At 39.3% G+C, this 16,332-nt stretch overlaps 1 protein-coding gene across 1 annotated transcript in view; it reads left to right on the top strand.

Annotated features, from left to right (window-relative positions):
- Nucleotides 1-16,332, top strand: part of EGFLAM (EGF like, fibronectin type III and laminin G domains) — a 233,237-nt gene that overhangs the window by 60,934 nt on the left and 155,971 nt on the right. Inside the window, exon 2 of the mRNA XM_088157102.1 lies at nt 6,726-6,832. The gene's annotated coding sequence lies outside the window, so the exon portion shown is untranslated. The remainder of the gene's footprint in view (nt 1-6,725; nt 6,833-16,332) is intronic.

Below are 16,332 nucleotides of genomic sequence, written 5' to 3'. Positions count from 1 at the left end.
GTGCTCTTTACAATAGACAGCTAATGTAGCTGGACATTTGAGAACAGGATGGTTTTTTAGGACATCCAACATCACAGATTATTTGAACAATATGTTCAGCTGTTTTTTGATAGAAATGAAAACAAATCCAAAGTATTTTGTTGCTGTTGTGAGTCATACTAGACTTGAATGATATTTTTTCTTAAATAAAAACAGGCTTATCAGTTTACTCTGTCAATGAAACACTTCCTGCCCAACAATTCCATCTGTTACAGCAACCTAGTGTACACCATTAGTTTGAGCATTTCTGTTAGCTGTGCTGACTATAAAAGTTTCTAAGATCTTCAATCCTTTCCACTCTTGGGGGACACAAAAATTACCTACCACAAACATATTTTTGTTTATTGTTATATAATGTATAGTCAATATTTCTTTCAGTGGAGAAAATTCATACATGATGACTTCTAAAGTCTGTCATCAAAAGGTTTTAAGTCTGCTCTATAAATGTCAAGCCTTAATTAGCTTTACATAATTTTGATTTTTGATTGTTATCTTGAAGAATTTGCTGTATTGACTTTTGGTCTTCCATCTCATTGATAGCAGATCCAGTCATGGTGTTTAAACAGACATGAGGAGTTCCAGGGACTGAGAAGGCATTTAAGACAGCCAGAAGGACGTAGACATTTCTGGAAAGCAATGAAAGTGAAGCATAAGGAGAGATTGTAAATTGCAACTGACCTCGTTCCCACTTACTGTCTTTCTCTTTCCCACACAAGCAGACTGTAGTAGATTAGCAAAAGCCAAAAACCTAGTTATGTATAACAATTAATTTTAATCTGTAGATAAGGTCAAACAAAAAAAAATTCAAAATATTTTTGGTTTAGATGTCCACCATTTTTTGGCATGAAGAGAGGAGCAATGACTCTATCTCTCTGCCCAAATTCAATAGTTATTTTCTAATGCTGTTCATTACAGCACAACTTGGTGTTGTATTTAATAGGTCCAAATATGCATTACTTTTGTTTTAAAAATCTTATTCATTGTTCACTTCTGTTGCTTGATAATAGTGAGCTGAATGTAGGTTTCTATTCACAAGGTGGCTGAGAAACTTCTGTGCCTTGTAGCACATTGGCCTTATCACCAGGTGTGCCCTGTGCAACATGATCCTTTGAAACTCAGTGAAAGTTTCCAATAATGCTTTTTTTCTTGCGGAGTCACATTTCTTAAATCAAGTCACATTCTCCCTATGATTTGTTTTCATTTATTTGCAGGTTGAAATGCAAGCATCCACACTTAATACACCAACTGCATCTTTGTTTTTGTAGTCACGGACAACATCATATAGCCATCATGGTAACAAACTAGGTATTTTGTTTCATGTTTTCTGTCAAACTTTTGCATGACTTGGTTAGAGAGAGGAGTCCCTCCCAGAGGAGACAGCTGAACATCCACACAGCATTAGCCAGCTGCATTTGAAGATGGAATTAGGAATAGAATGAACTTCCAAAAGAACAATCCTAGTATGGAAGACAGCCATAAAATGATTTAAAGTAGTGAAACAGCAAAGAGGAAGCACTGTGGGTTTCCTATGACAACTAACACTTTGTCTCTTCCTCTGACTCATGATATCTTGTAATTTTTTAGTTTTTCTTTCTAAAACATCTGAAAGGACACAGTGAACTGAACTTCTGTGATCAAAATAGTGTGTTAATGGTTGAGTTTTTTGTTTCAAGGTTTTTGTTTTATTTGGTTGTTATGTGCGGATTTTTTTGTTTTGCTTTTTAAATTTTTTTAAATTTTTTTTTTTTAGAGATACTCAGAAGCTGCAATTCTCATTGGTTCATATCCTCAGGAATAAAACAGTAAGGTGTTAAAATCAATGTCGGTATCTCCATGGGAAGGAAAGGCATTTCACCAGTCCAAATTGCCATCTTTTCTGGCTCTTCAGAAACTGAAGAAGAACATCTGAATTGAAGAAAAGCTGCTGTCAACTGTGCTGCTTTTTTTTCTCAAGACGATAGGTTATGAGTTGAGACTTGTTTTGGCAGTGGAATTACTGCTCTTTGCCAAAAATGAAAGAGGGAATAGAAGATGGGGAAAACCCTGACTGCCATCAAAACCTCTGGGGTGCCATAAATATACAGTATTTTGGGTGCATTCCTTGCATATCCTCCCAGAATGTGAATATGATTTGCAGCCCTTCACGTACAAACCTTATTTTCTGGTTGCTAAAGATTCCATCATTGCCATAGTTGTTGCTTCTTCCTGAAGGACAGAAGAGTGTCAGAGGTTTGAAAAATTGTATACTATATCCTAAAGTAGAATCAAATGCTGTAAAGACGCAGTCTGGGGGGCTTTGTCTCAATCTCAGTGCTAGGGTTTCTACCTCAGGACCTTTGTTTTGTTTGGGTCACAGCTCAGATCTCTGGTTTGGGACAAATATTCTCTGCTCTGGAGATCACAAGCAAGCAGGTAAATGCAGACAACATGTGCAGGTGGACTGCACAACCATACAGTTCACTATCTGAAGTAAAAGCAGTTGAGTTTACCAGTGCTGAGACCTTGGTGCCATACGATGCCAACAGCCTTGGTTACAGTGCAAGTGTTTTACAACATAAGGAAACTTTAGTTCCTTAATCAGACCTTCATTAATGACACAAAATCAGAGACCCAGGGAGGTTTGGAGCTTGAATGTGTCTAGAAATAGTATGTCTGAGATTTTTCCCACTCAGGTTGAGATACAGTTTGAAGGAAACACATCAGGAGTGAATCAAGCTTTATTAGTAAATGTAAGGTCTCATCTGGCTTTTTCTATTTTTTAATGAGCTCCCTTTTAAACACAAGGAAATGGCTCCAGCTGCATTAGACTTCCTGCTGATGTTGATGGGGTTGATTTTGAATTTAGGAGGATTTTTGTCAGTAGTCAAATATAGTTTAGTTTGCAAGTAATGTCTCTGCAGCACTAGCACTGCATTTGTGCTCCTCTGAAACTATCCCTACAATGCTCAGCATTGTACAGAAATAAATTGCACTTAAATGGCCTGAACAGGAAAGGCTGCCTTTCATATGTGTGTTACATAGTGCTGTCAGGTTGCTGAAGTGGTTAAAGGCAATGCAGGTGCCTTAAAACCCTGTGCATTGGCAAGGAAGTCATACTGAAACATTTTTGAAAGCAAAGATAAAACAGGTTATGAAATTTTTATCTGTTTGTATAACCTACTGTGTTAAATGATTGTTTGCAGTTAAGGAAATATATTTAGCTTTCTAGTATGTGCCATAAATATTCACAGTATTTAATTTTCTCAGGAAGTTAATGTTCCTGGGATGCATTTCTTAGTGGTGAATGGATTGCCCTTGACTTCTGGGGACTTATCTATTCATGGATTGTATTTGGGAAGCTTTTTCTTCCAGTTCTCCAGAGTCTGCAGCTGATTTCATCTCTGGTTTGCTTCTTGAAAATAGATTCAAGCACTCACTGCTCGTTGCCAACAGGCAGCACAAGTCTGTGTTATAGTGCTCAAAGTCTGGTATCTGGGGATATCTGCTACCACAGATCTCTGAAGCCACATGGCAGCATAATACATTGCCCAGTGCTAATGGGTAAAAAAACAATTAATCTGCATCCCCTTTCAAGCACTATATAATTTCTTTGCAGCAGTGGCTTCCTCACACCCCTGTGTGAGTTTGAACGAGGGTATCCTGCAGTCACTCCAGGACAAAGAGCCCATGCCCAGGTGTTCTGTGTCTGACCCAGGTTCTGCTGTCATGTGCATGTTAGGTTCTGCATCGTGGCAGCACACACATGGCACAAGATCAGAAGCCTGACTGCATGATCTCACTGCTGTTCAGATCCCAATTTCCAGTGTCATGTCCCTCCAAAGAAAGTCCAGGCAATGAAAGACTGTCAGATCTTTCTGTCTATGAGACTGTAGCAAATTTTGCCCTTGCAGAGGAGCTGTCATTAAGAGTAAATGAATTGGCAGGCTTTTAAGAATGAACTTCAGGTTTTCCTTGTAGTGGGTCAGAAGCAAGACCAGGACATTAATGAGATGATGACCAGCACCATTAATGAGACCTGGACTGGATCTTATTCACAGTTAACACTTTGGGTCCTTTTACTTCAGCAGTGTTCCAGCTCTAAAATGGTGGTTATAGGTTCTTTGCACTTGCCAAAAAAGAACATAAAACTGTACAAAATAGACCTTGGGATATGTACCTTAGCCAGGGTGTATTGGTGGTGGGTTCTGTTTTGGCCTGTGCACCAAAGAAAGGACCAAGTCTCTACTACAGAAATTGGAAGCTTACATTAACCAATAGGGTTGGAGTGTAGGAGGTCCTACTTTAATCTGGGTACTCACTACACCTGGGTTGAAACCACAGAGCTGTTTCAGTCAGGCTCAGGCCAGGGAATGCACCAGTGGCAGTGGTACAGGAAATTACTTTGACAATAAAACCAGAATAATGACAATGAAGAGTTGATATTGCTACAGAAATTCAGTTAATACAATGACAGTGGTATAGATCTGATGTTTCTGTGAGATCTAGCCATAGCTTTTTGTAGAAGATTAAACACTGCTGGGCACTGGACCCTGGTCTTCTACGTTGTTAAATTGTTATAATGGCCTCAGGTGTGACTCTTACCTCTGTTTTGTCTCCCAAACTCTGAGTGGCTCGGCAGTTTGTACAACAGCACACTAGCTCCAGTGTCAGTTTGGTGGCAGTGTGAGTTCGATAACAAAATTATTTGTATTATGTGTTTGCTGGTCTCAGTTTAGAGCATGTAACTTCTAATGGCTCTTACAGATGTAGCCCATTGATTTAGCTGTAGCACATCAGAGCAATTTCTGATGGAGCTGAGGTTTCAAGCCTGGAAGAGGCAGGGGACTTTTGAGTAGCAGGGATGTGGTCGTGAGGAAGATTTCAAGTGTCTGTGTCTTCGGTTTATTGTGAAGTTTATTAATATGTATCTCAACAGATAGACAGACAGGCCAGTCTGTAATATAAAATATGTTAAAAGTTACTTTGAATGTCATATGTATGTAGATATATGAAGAATTTAAAGTAAAATTTTTCCCCTTTTCGATTTGTACTCCCCAGAATTCCAGCACTTGAGAAAGTAGAACTGTAGTTAACATATATTTTTATTGTCATTGTTATTGTCCAAAGCCAAAACTAACTGAGCAGAGAAAAACATAATGGCCCTAGAGGGAGTCCTAGAATATTGTTTTATTTGTATTAGAATATAATTTTTGTTGCAGCCATGGAGTTTACAATCTGTGCTGCACAAATACGGGTGGCCTTGTGGGACCATGAATATGCTCAGTCTATAAAGGTGGCAACATTTCACAAGTGATCTCTGGGGGATGTTGAACTGGAAATTTCAATGGGTCAGGGACATAATTCTCTTTTATTTTAGCCCTTCTGCCAGTTATTGAGAATTAAGGGATGGTGACACACTAAAACCATTTTGCACCACAAGCCATTCTGAGCTGAGTTTATTACCGAGACAGAGAGCTCATTAGTAGGACTGAGGACCTCAGGGACATAACACTGTGGTCGTACAGGTGAAAGTGGTAACAGGCTACTTGTGATCAGCAGACTTGCAGGGTTGGGATGCAGCTATTTGACACAAAATGTCCATCTCTTAGAAATCTTATGCATCCCCTGTGTTTCCTTTTAGTCTGAAGTACCTGTATTGACTGAACTGCCCTGTTGATCCTCAGACCATATGTGTTCTGCTGTAAATTAGTTGCTGTGATGAAAATGAATATTTTACTTGACCTGTGTTTAAATCGTGACAGGATCACCCAGACCCCAAACTGTTTTGGCAAACTATAATCCAAGGTATTTTATTTTCAGCACAAATGCTTAATCCTAATCCTCCATGGGTTGATCACAAATCAGCAAAACATTAGTCACTACAAGTTTAGAAGGTCTATTAATGCAGTAGTTTGATGCCCGGCTAAAAGTCCAGATGCTCTCACTCCTAGAAATTTTCTCATTCAGAGATATCTGTCTCCTGCTGATGCCCATCGTTTGCCATGAATGTAGCCTCAATCTTTTTTTTGAAAGGAACAATCTTGTGATGTGTAAATCTCTGTTTGTCTGAATACCAGGGTGTGTCTTGATCTACAGTTCCCAGTTTTCTTTGTGTTACTACTGACTTTCAGTATCATTCACAACAGCTGTATGGCAGATTGGTTAGACACCACTTCAGCTAAAGCATCATTGGTTGCGAAATCTTACACTCTCCTTAATCTGTGTAATTTTATTTTTTCTGAAAATCACCATATATGAGCTATTCTCTATTTTCAAAACCTCCAGTTCCAATTGTGCATCTAACTGCACTTAGGAACTGTGTGTGGCTTCATGTTCTCACCTAAGAGCCACACAGGAGTGAGGCATTCAGGCTTAGGCAGTAGTTAGGCTCCCTCTATAGTCACTAGCAGATACGTTCCTTAGAAGGAGATAATTATCTTTTGGACCTACCTGTTTAGCTACCTAGGTGAGCTGCCTGTATGACTACCACAGATTGAACAGAGGAAATAGAGACACCTAAGTCCAGTAGCTCCAAAACACACAGTGTTATTAACCATAACTTACAGCTGGAAAATCCTAAGTGATGCTTGACGCTCTTAACTTCTTTGGCATAGGAGGCAAAAATACCTTTCTGTTACATGTATCTGAGTTCCTTCAAGATATGCTGAAAAAGAACGTTTTTGTTTTGTTTTGTTTTAATTTTTCAGATGGCACTCCTAATAATCAGGAACAGAAGAATTATGGTTTGGCTGAAGTCTGGTGGCAAGTTTGTCAACAGTCAAGTTGTGGCCCGGATCTCCCTCCAACTCTTTTGGTCAGTAGCACAGTCACCCCAGTCTGTGGCAGATGCTGGACAGCTGTGACCACATCAGAAGCTGGTGTATCAAATGCCAGAGCAGACAGTGGGAATGGAAAGCAGAAGTTATAGACCATTAGACATGAGTTTGGAACAGAAAAATTCAAGAGACTAGTTAGAAAAGCAAAGTATTCCAAGGTTTTATAAAAAGTTTAGTTGCTTGTTTCTGTGAATGATTTTATTTGATACAATAGTTTGAATATTGAAATTCCTTGATATGTTACTATGCTGAAAAAAAAGGGAAATTCTTAGGAGAGAGTCTTTAAACTGATAGCATGGATGGGAAGGGAAGGCTATTGTATCTCCAGGAGGGAGGCAGAATGTGAACATCAAATGGGAAGATACCACCTTTTGTTATTTCTAATGTAAAGTTCCTTCTATAAAATACAACAGGAGCATGTACCTAATTTATCAGCCACTTTGCAGGCATACCTGGTAAAGGCTTTGGCCATAGTTGTTGAGGTTTTTTTAAAAATTTGTATTCTCTCAGTATGTCTGCTCTTGTTTGGTTAGTTCTAGTTGTATAAGTAGTAAATTTATTTCTTCTGTCACTTCTGACTTGCACCTGCTCCTTTTGATTTTTTTCTATTGGCATCTCTCTTTGGCCTTAGTCTAAAATCCTTAATTTACACAGAATTTGACAGAACATTTCCAGAAGTCTGTTACCATATTCTTCTCCTCCAGTGAGCTCAGTACTTGTTTGTTCAGCATAAAGACTAAAAGATGTTGAATATAAAGGCTCCCTGGTTTCCGGAACGAATCCATATCTGTGTATCTAATCAGAGCTGTCTTTCTCACTCCAGGCTGGTAAAAACTGAATTGCCATAGAGCTCAGTAAAGACTGATTTTGCAGGTGCATCTTTTGTAGCTGTGCTTGTAAATCTGGCTTCTGGGATGTTCGGAATGCAGTCTCAAGCACCTCCAAAGAAGGAATGCATTATGAAGAGCAGAGATAAATATAAATATTAAAGTTACCATTGACTGTTTAGAAGCTGCAATATTTGATAGCATTTGTGTGAAATTTTGTGTGTGTCTATACAGTAAAAACTGCAGCTTTTAAAATGGATTTTTTTTGGGGGGGAGAAACTGAAATAGATTTATGTAATCTTTTGAAGTTAATTCTTTATGTAATTTTTAAAGTTTAAATTCTAAGAACATAATATTGGGATCTAATATTTTCTTTCTCGTAATGAGAGCATATTTAACTCTGGCCATGCCAAAACATAAAATCATTCTCTTGTTAATTCACCTCTTCCAGATCACACCAACATTGGTTACACTGCAACGATGGACACACATGCACCAACTTTAAACCTTTTCCAAGGAGCTAGGTAAATACAGAGAGCCATTTTTTCCAGACTGAGATTTTCCAACTGAGATTTTGTTGCCAGTCATAGCTGAGGTGTAAATCCAAGTCAAATTCAAGAATAGTTTTTTAAAATGCAATCAGTTCAGTGAAAGATACATGGGAGCAGAGAGCAGACTGCTTTTTAAGGAATAGAGTAGACACCACCCAACAGTGTGTGCTTTCAGCCCAGAAAGCCAGGTGAATTCTGAGCTGCATCCAAAGCAATGTGACCCTTAGGGAGGTGATCTTACCCTCTGCTCTGCTCTGGTGAGATCCTGCCTGGAGCACTGCATCCAGCTCCGGGGTCCCCAGCACGAGAAGGAAATGGGGGAGGCCATGAAGATGATCAGGAGTGGAGCACTTCTCCTATGAGGAGAGGCTTGAAGACTTGGGGTTGCTCAGCTGGGAGAAGACTCCAGGGATACCATATTCCACCTTCTAGTACCTGAAGGGGTCCTAAAAAATAACTGGAGAGGAATATTTTACAAGGGCATGGAGTGATAAAATTAGGAGTAATGATTTCAAACAGAAAGAGGGTTGGTTTATATTAGATAATAGGAGGAAGGCAGTATCACCATAAGGGTGGTGAGACACAGTTCCAGCACTCTTGGCACAGTTGCCAAGAGAAGTAGCAGATGAAGTGTTCAAGACCAGGCTGGGTGGGTCTTTGAGCAACCTGGTCTAGTGAAAGCTGTCCCTGCTCAGGGAGTTGGAACTAGATGATCTTTATTTCCCTTCCAACATAAACCATTATTTGATCCTATGACCAAATAGCCATAAAACATACCCTAGTAACCAGACCAGAAAGGTTGTCCTCTACTTTTAGGATTTACAAAATGTTAATCTGTCTTGACCTGAGAACCCTTTTGACTAACATGGTTAATCTTTTCAGTTTCCACAGCCAACCAAACACAGCCATGTGGTTTGGACCACAGTCAGCACCTTTGACGCTCCTGCCTGAGTGACCAGTTCCTCATTAATTATAAGATGACTCTTATCCAAATTCAATCCTATTCCTTTAGGTCCTGTAGCAAGCTTGACTGTGTGTGAACATATGTGTAAACACATATGTATGTGCGCATCTGCTCTCAGCAAAGACATCCTTTAAATTCCCTACAGAACTAGAAGTCAGCCTTGGTTTTAAATATTGCGAGGTTAAGCCCTCTTCCCCCTTTCACATCCCCTCCCCATGAAAAAACCTTTACATTGTTACATTACATCAGCATTTAGGATTCCTAGAATAATGAATAACAATTGTATCAGACTTTCTAAGCACAGCACATGCCAAATTCGTGCAATAATTAGAAGTGCAAGCCCAAATAGTTTTGTCTTTCTGATATGAAAAAATTGCAAAATCATGGGAGAAAAGTGCCTGCTTTGAGCTTTGCTTTGCAAAAAAAGTTCAAAACCCTATCCTCCAAGCACTCAATCTTGCTGAATTTATAAGTACTTAATTAATCTCAGGCGTGTGAATAAATCAATTGCTTTTGGAAAATTAATAGGTGAATTTGCTTTAAGGTTTTGCTAGAGGGAGCATCAGGGATCTGCAAGACAGAACACTTTCTATTCCTCTATCAGGTCTCTCAATTAAGTTTTTAAGAGCAGCTCACTAAGTTCTACTCAATTCATTCTGCATGTGAAAGGCCATGCAGAATGGGCACAAATTTGCAGAAACCTTAGCTACAGAGGAGTTATGATGAGGATGCAGAGAAATCTGTTATTTTCATGAGATGCAATATTCTTTCAAAGTACTGAAACAAAACTCTCTGGTGGATTTAGGATTATTATTTAAGACACGGTAGTTTGGCCAATCTGGAGGTGTGGATATCCTTGAATAGTCTTTGACAGCACTCACAGCTCTTCTTTGAACAAGCAGAGAAGTGTGTCAGAGACCTTCATTTTGTCATGTTGGGCTTCCTCTGAGATATCTCTTATGGGCTTCTGAATCAGTGGGGCTCCTGCTCTCTACACTGTGTGGTGATGTGATAACACACTTGGGCCTCCAAAGACACTCTCCCAGGAAAGAACTACATTTGTGGCAATCAGTTTGTGGGTAGCAGATGGAAAGAGAAAATAATGGCCTAAGAAATCAACCTGTGAGAAAACTCACAGCTGTGACTTCTTAAATATACATATATATAGCTAATGAGAAGGAAGGAAAGAATATAAGCATCAGAAAAGGTGGGTATAGAATGTGTCAAATATGCTGAGCCCTGATGCAGGAAGCAGTTTTAATTTGTTGGCAAAATTCCACTGTGTTAGTTTCTATTACAATAGTGGTCAGTATAAAATCATAACAGATTCCTTAGTTGTTTTGGGGTTTGACGGTTTTGTTTCCATTTTTTAATGTGTCCTTCAATCAGTCCCTGAAGTCAAATGACATGTCAAATTCATAAGAACAATCTATGACATTTAGAGAAATATTGTCAAAAGATTAATTTATTCCTCACGGCTTTGATGAAGCAGAAAATAAGTATCAAATAGTGTGGAGAAAATGATTTGCTTAAAAGATGCTGCCAGTTTGGGGGGAAAAAAGGTAAAAGAGTAAATCACACTAAAAGTTTTTAGTGCTCTGCCTTTTCAATAAGGTCATGCAGTGTATATTCTAACAACAGTCTGGTACTGTGCCAACCCAATCTCATGTTTTAATTTCTCTATACATTTTTAATAGATATCTGGGTGATACAGTCCTACTGACCACATGGTCAAAGGTCTGACACAAAAAGCTCCAAACTCATTATAGAGTTATGTAAATCAGGTGTAATATATTGCAGCTCAACTTAAAGTCTGAAAGTGATCTGCATCCTGTTGTTTAGCCCTGTTTTACAGACTTAGTTCAAATGAATTGCTGCTTATACATATTGTGCTAGGAAAGTACTATTACAAATGTCTTTTACACTATATCAAATCAAAACATATTGGAGTTCAGTACCATGTTGCCAGATTAAGATGGTAGTTAATCATGTTAGAGAATATTGATAGAGAATGTAATGAAGAAGAGACCAAATTTTGACAGTCTCACTGCAGAATGATGCTGACAAATTGAGCTTTATGTAAGTGACTCCCAGATACAGATCTAGTGTTTCTATGTGAGAAAAATGCATCTTAAATTAAGGTTTGTCTGAGAAGACAATGTAAAAATTAAATGATGGCAAATGCCAGCTGTCTGTGTTTCACACAAAGAAATTCTAGTAACATAGCCTTCCTATAGGAAGAACATATAATATACCTCAGAGGATTTAACAAGAGAAACCTGAAGTGAAAGCAAAATTCCATGAATAGCCCTTTCAGTCAGAAATTACAATAAAATGTCAGCTGGCTTAATGGGTCAGGTCATCTACCACTTCCAGTAAACATCCTAATTCAATTTGTTGTCTACAGACAGGCATTCTTGTTTTGGGGGTCACTACAGGAAACTGGAAAATCTACCTGAATTGAATTCCTATTACTTAATTATATTGTTCTGGAAGGTGCATTTTTCTAAGTGAATATGTGGACTTCAGTGCATAGCTGTCACATAAATCACCTCAAGCACATATGAGGAATGATTTAAAACCCTATAATACCCTTCCCTCATAGCCTAATGTTAGACTTCCTGGCTAGAATGTGGAAAGTATTGAACAATGCATCTGCAAATAAAAACTGTGGTTTAAAAATTGGTGGGGATAAGTCATGTTTTTCTACTTCTTTATATTTTAATTTTTTTAAAATTTTTTTTTTATTTCCTGAAGATATCCAAGTGAAAGAGTTTTGCTACAGCAAAATAGATTTTTAAACAGTGTATTTTGAATTACCTAGTGAGTAACAGTACTGGGTTCAAATGTTTCCCTGCTGGCTGCCATTTGCAATTTGTTTACTCAGCTGATTTTATGCCTTCTGTCTCTCACAACTTGTTCAAAGCCACCTAATTTCCACCAAGCATTTCCCCCTTTTTCCCGCATTCTTGCTAATTCTGCTCCCGGCCTTTGGGTCTTGTCTGTTCAGGTTACAACATGTGCTACAAGGATGCTGGATAGTAAAGCTGGAAGTATACAAATGCTAAGATGTAGCATGGGCTTATTTCCCCTTGTCTTTTAGAGTGCTCTGAAGGTCCCCTAGAGACTGAATGTCACCTTGCTCTCTAGCAATACGGATGTGAAATGTGTTGGATAACCAGCAATATGAACATAACAAAGGGTCCAGTTGCCATGGCAAGTCTAAGGCAGTTCCTTAGGTGCCTGGTGGTTATTTAAAAGTCTATAATCTGAGCAGACTCTTCATAGGTAACACCACGAGCTAACACCATGAAAAAAACCCGTTTTCTTCACCTCTTCTTCATATTGCCTCCTATTCAGAGCTCTCCCCAAACAACCTGCCTCAGAATAGGTCCTGAAGACCCATTTTGTCTCTTTTGCAGCACTGGATAGTATCTTAATCGCCTGGACAACAGGAGCAGAACCTGAATCCTGTATTTGCAGAGCAGAACAGCTCAGCTGAAGGGTACAGCAACTGCCCAGTGATGTAGTCTGAGATGTGTGCTGGGGTCAGACTGCCAGTTGCTGTCTGACAGCTGAGCAGATCAGCTGGACAAATTGGAACAAATCAAAGCTCAGGGAGGAGGTTATAAATTTGGGGGCTACTATCAAACGTGTGGGTAGATTAATTGGGATGTGGCTGCCCAGGGAGTGATGCCTGGTGACTTTGATGGGATGTTGCTGATTTTTTCAGTCTGTTTGGAAAGCTGAGGATATAGTTTGTTTTTTTCTGCTGAGTCTTATGCCAAGCAGCTGTTATGATTCTTCTCAAGCTGGAGTATCCAGGTAGGTGTTTGGAGCCCCTGCTCTAGGAAGAGAAAGTTAAAAAGGACTTGTTTGGCTGCCTAAGACTTCAGGTGCTGTTTTAGGTGAAATTGCTAAGTTCCCTGAAGTCAGAGTTAAATGTAGGGAGGTTTTCAGGGTGTGAGAGCAGAGGCAGGCATGTCCATGTGCTTGTGTGAATGTCAGCTTCTACTGGTGCAAAGGTGGGTATTGAAATAGTATTGCAAAATGACAAGTTTGCTTAAGAGGAACAAAATTAGAGTGGAAATGTTTGCTATAAATATTTTGCTCACTAAGTTGTATTGCTCTTTTTGTGAAGGTAATGCAACTCTTCTGGCTACTGCTATGTAGGGATTTGCATACCATACCTCTAAGGAAGCAAGGTGGGAAATGTCTCCCCTCTTCTGTAGAGTTCAAACAATGAAGACACATGACCTCCTTTCCTCTTTTCTGTGGGTTGGGAGTTCTGTGACATTTAAAACAAGTTCCAAAGTAACTCAAAGCTTAAAGTTAAATAAATAAATAAAAACATGTATGTTTACAAACTCTTGAGGACATAGCTCAGGCTGTCTACATGTTATTAGCAATATGTACCTCAAATACGATGTCACAATGTTCTTGACTGTGTTTTTCTAAAACCTGCAGACATTCTCGTGTCTAGTTCTAACTGACCTCAGTTTTTTTCAGCTTTAATAACTGTCTACTTTTAAACAAAACTAAGTGATTACTTCATAGTTTGAAAAAGTGGGCTTTGGAGTCCTGGGATGCTTTTGCTTAGCTGTGTGAATGCACATGTGTCATTTTCCACTCATAATTCACAAACAGTGAAGAAAAAACTATTTTGAATGTTTGGATGCCAAAATGGAAATTTTTATTTTTGCCAAGTTTTGATTTGGCTGAATTTGGATGGCTGAATAGTTAATACTCCAGTGGGAAGCTCACAGGTGTTATCAGAGATCAAAAACAACCCTCACTGCAGTAGCAGCCATTAGCAATTCTGTAGGTGCTGTGTAAAGAACCTTAAAGAGCCAATTGCCACATGGCATAGGGTCTCGTCCTGCTGGCTTGTCCTCTGCTACCCTTTTGCTGTGTTCCTCCTGAGTGGGAAGGGCTATTGCTGCTTGGCTGCTCTGTGCAGCACATTTCCCCACTGATGTGGAAAAGGGACATAGTCTACAGTGTTTTTTGCCTCCTCCTTCCCACTTGAACCAACAGGAGAATGATGAAACAGAAAGTCCCGGTGAGAGGGTTGTGTTAGCATTTCTGGGTAGCTTGTACCATCCTCTCCCCATCCTAGGCGGACTGGCTTCCAAACTGCAGAGCCCTAGACTGGCTTCTCATGCTTCCTGTCACAGGCAGGAAGATCCAATCACATATGTAATGTTTCTGTAATTTAGGATTTAGTACTATATGTGGCTTGTCATCCGGCATCAAACAAGAAGAGCTAACGCAGGAATCTGTTGTTAATTCTTTCCTTGCTGCATTTCATATGATATTTTAAAGTCCACTTTTGTTCATTTGAGTTTTCTAGGTGTCATATTCATTGCCCTCAAGGGGTTTAAGGTTTTAACGCTGTCTAGCTGAATGTTTGATATGTTTCTCTTGGATGGCAAATGCCTTGCCAACATTTGCCAAGAAGGAAGACACTGATCTTTTAATGTATAATTCAATGTATTAATGGCAAACACAGTTATTTAAGAATTTTTCTCAGAGTTACAGTAATAATGCCTGTTAACTGGCAGTAGAATTTGTTTACAGCAGAATGAACTTGGATGGCTTTCTGGCATCGTAGTGCAGTTTAACCCCTAGTTAAACAGTATTTGCTTTACATGCTAAGTTAGAAGCATTATTTAGAAAGGAAGCAATGCCCATGTTTGTTAGCTAAGACTTTCCTGCTGCTGTAAATTATGATATGTAAATAAACGCTAATGCAATTAACTAAACATAACTTCTGCAGATTTTGGTGTAGTTCTTGTTTGTCACATGCTTTGAATTTAGGGGTGGGGGTGACAAGGCATGGGCTTATGTGTTTGCTTTTGTAGACTCATAAAGTTTCATCAATATGTCTGCTTCATACAAGCATTCCTTGTCACTTCAGAGAGCAAAACCATTACTGTACAGCTTAAATAAATAAATCAATCAGTTCCAGTATCCTCCTTATTTGTGAAAGGAACAAATCTTGTGTAACTCTTTCCCATTTTACAATTTGGTGACAAGAAGGGGAATGCAAGTGCCAAAAGGCCATAAGGCTTTCCCCTCCCTCCCTCCTTCCTTGTCCAAATTCTGTGTTCATTAGCCAGGGATGGGGAGGAACCTTCCTCCAGACAAACGACTGCAGATGTTCTTCCTTGCTTTACTTAACGCTTTGTGAATAGGCTTTGCTTTCCCTTCCACCTATTCTGAAATCACCAGGAGAGATTATCAGTCATGGAACAGCAGGAAACCCTGGGCAGGCTGGAGGAGTGAGGGTGCTACATTCCCTTCTTGGCTGTGGGAAGAGTCCCACTGGGGAGCACAGCCGTGTCATCCTGAGGGGTGACTCTTCTGTCAAAGTGTTTGGTGCAGTCCCAAAGTTTTTTGGCACACAGGCTGTCACACTGTTAACCCCATTCCAGAGCCAGCCCCTCATCCTTGCCCATCTTCTGGCCCTGGCCCACAACACGTTCAAGGGGACAAGAAGTCACAATCACAAGTTTGACTGGAATGATGAGAAACATCATCATAATTTAGCAGGAAGCCTAACTGAAAGTTGAAAATTGTTTTTAGAAAGTTGAGTTTTGTATTGGAGAAACAGTAAGTAAATGGTTCTCATCTGCCCACTTGGGAGATCTGGGTACACTTCTCCTGCTGTTTACAGCAGGAAATCAAGCTGCCAGGTGCACCCCTGCCAGCCAGCACAGAAACATAAACACATTCCTTTTTTTGCTCAAAATATTTTCTACAGTAGGTATTTTTGTCTTTTACTTTTGCTCTCCTCCTATGATTCGGGCTATTTTTTAAATTACAGTAGGGGTTTTCCAGTACTTTGGTAGCGCTAATTATAAATTTCAACACCTAAAAAGAGTTATAGAGAAAATCTGTAAGGGATTCCATAAAATTATCTTTCTCTGTAAAGTCATTCCTTACTTCATCTAGCTTGTCCTAATTTTGTCACTGCATCTGGATGGCTCTGTCAACATTTGTGTTAGAGTTTGTCTGCTGCTAAGACTTCTTTAGGTTCATTCTGTTTTTTAATGCATGTTTGAAGCTGGTAAAACTAGTTTTACCTAGTAAAAGCATTTTAGCAAAATATCAGATCACAGTATCTACCTTTG

This window comes from Sturnus vulgaris, chromosome Z, assembly GCF_052056855.1.
Source record: "Sturnus vulgaris isolate bStuVul1 chromosome Z, bStuVul1.hap1, whole genome shotgun sequence".
In the NCBI taxonomy this organism is placed as follows: Eukaryota; Metazoa; Chordata; class Aves; order Passeriformes; family Sturnidae; genus Sturnus; species Sturnus vulgaris.
The sequence above is the reverse complement of the archived record's forward strand: the minus strand, read 5'-3'. Positions and strand labels throughout refer to the sequence as shown.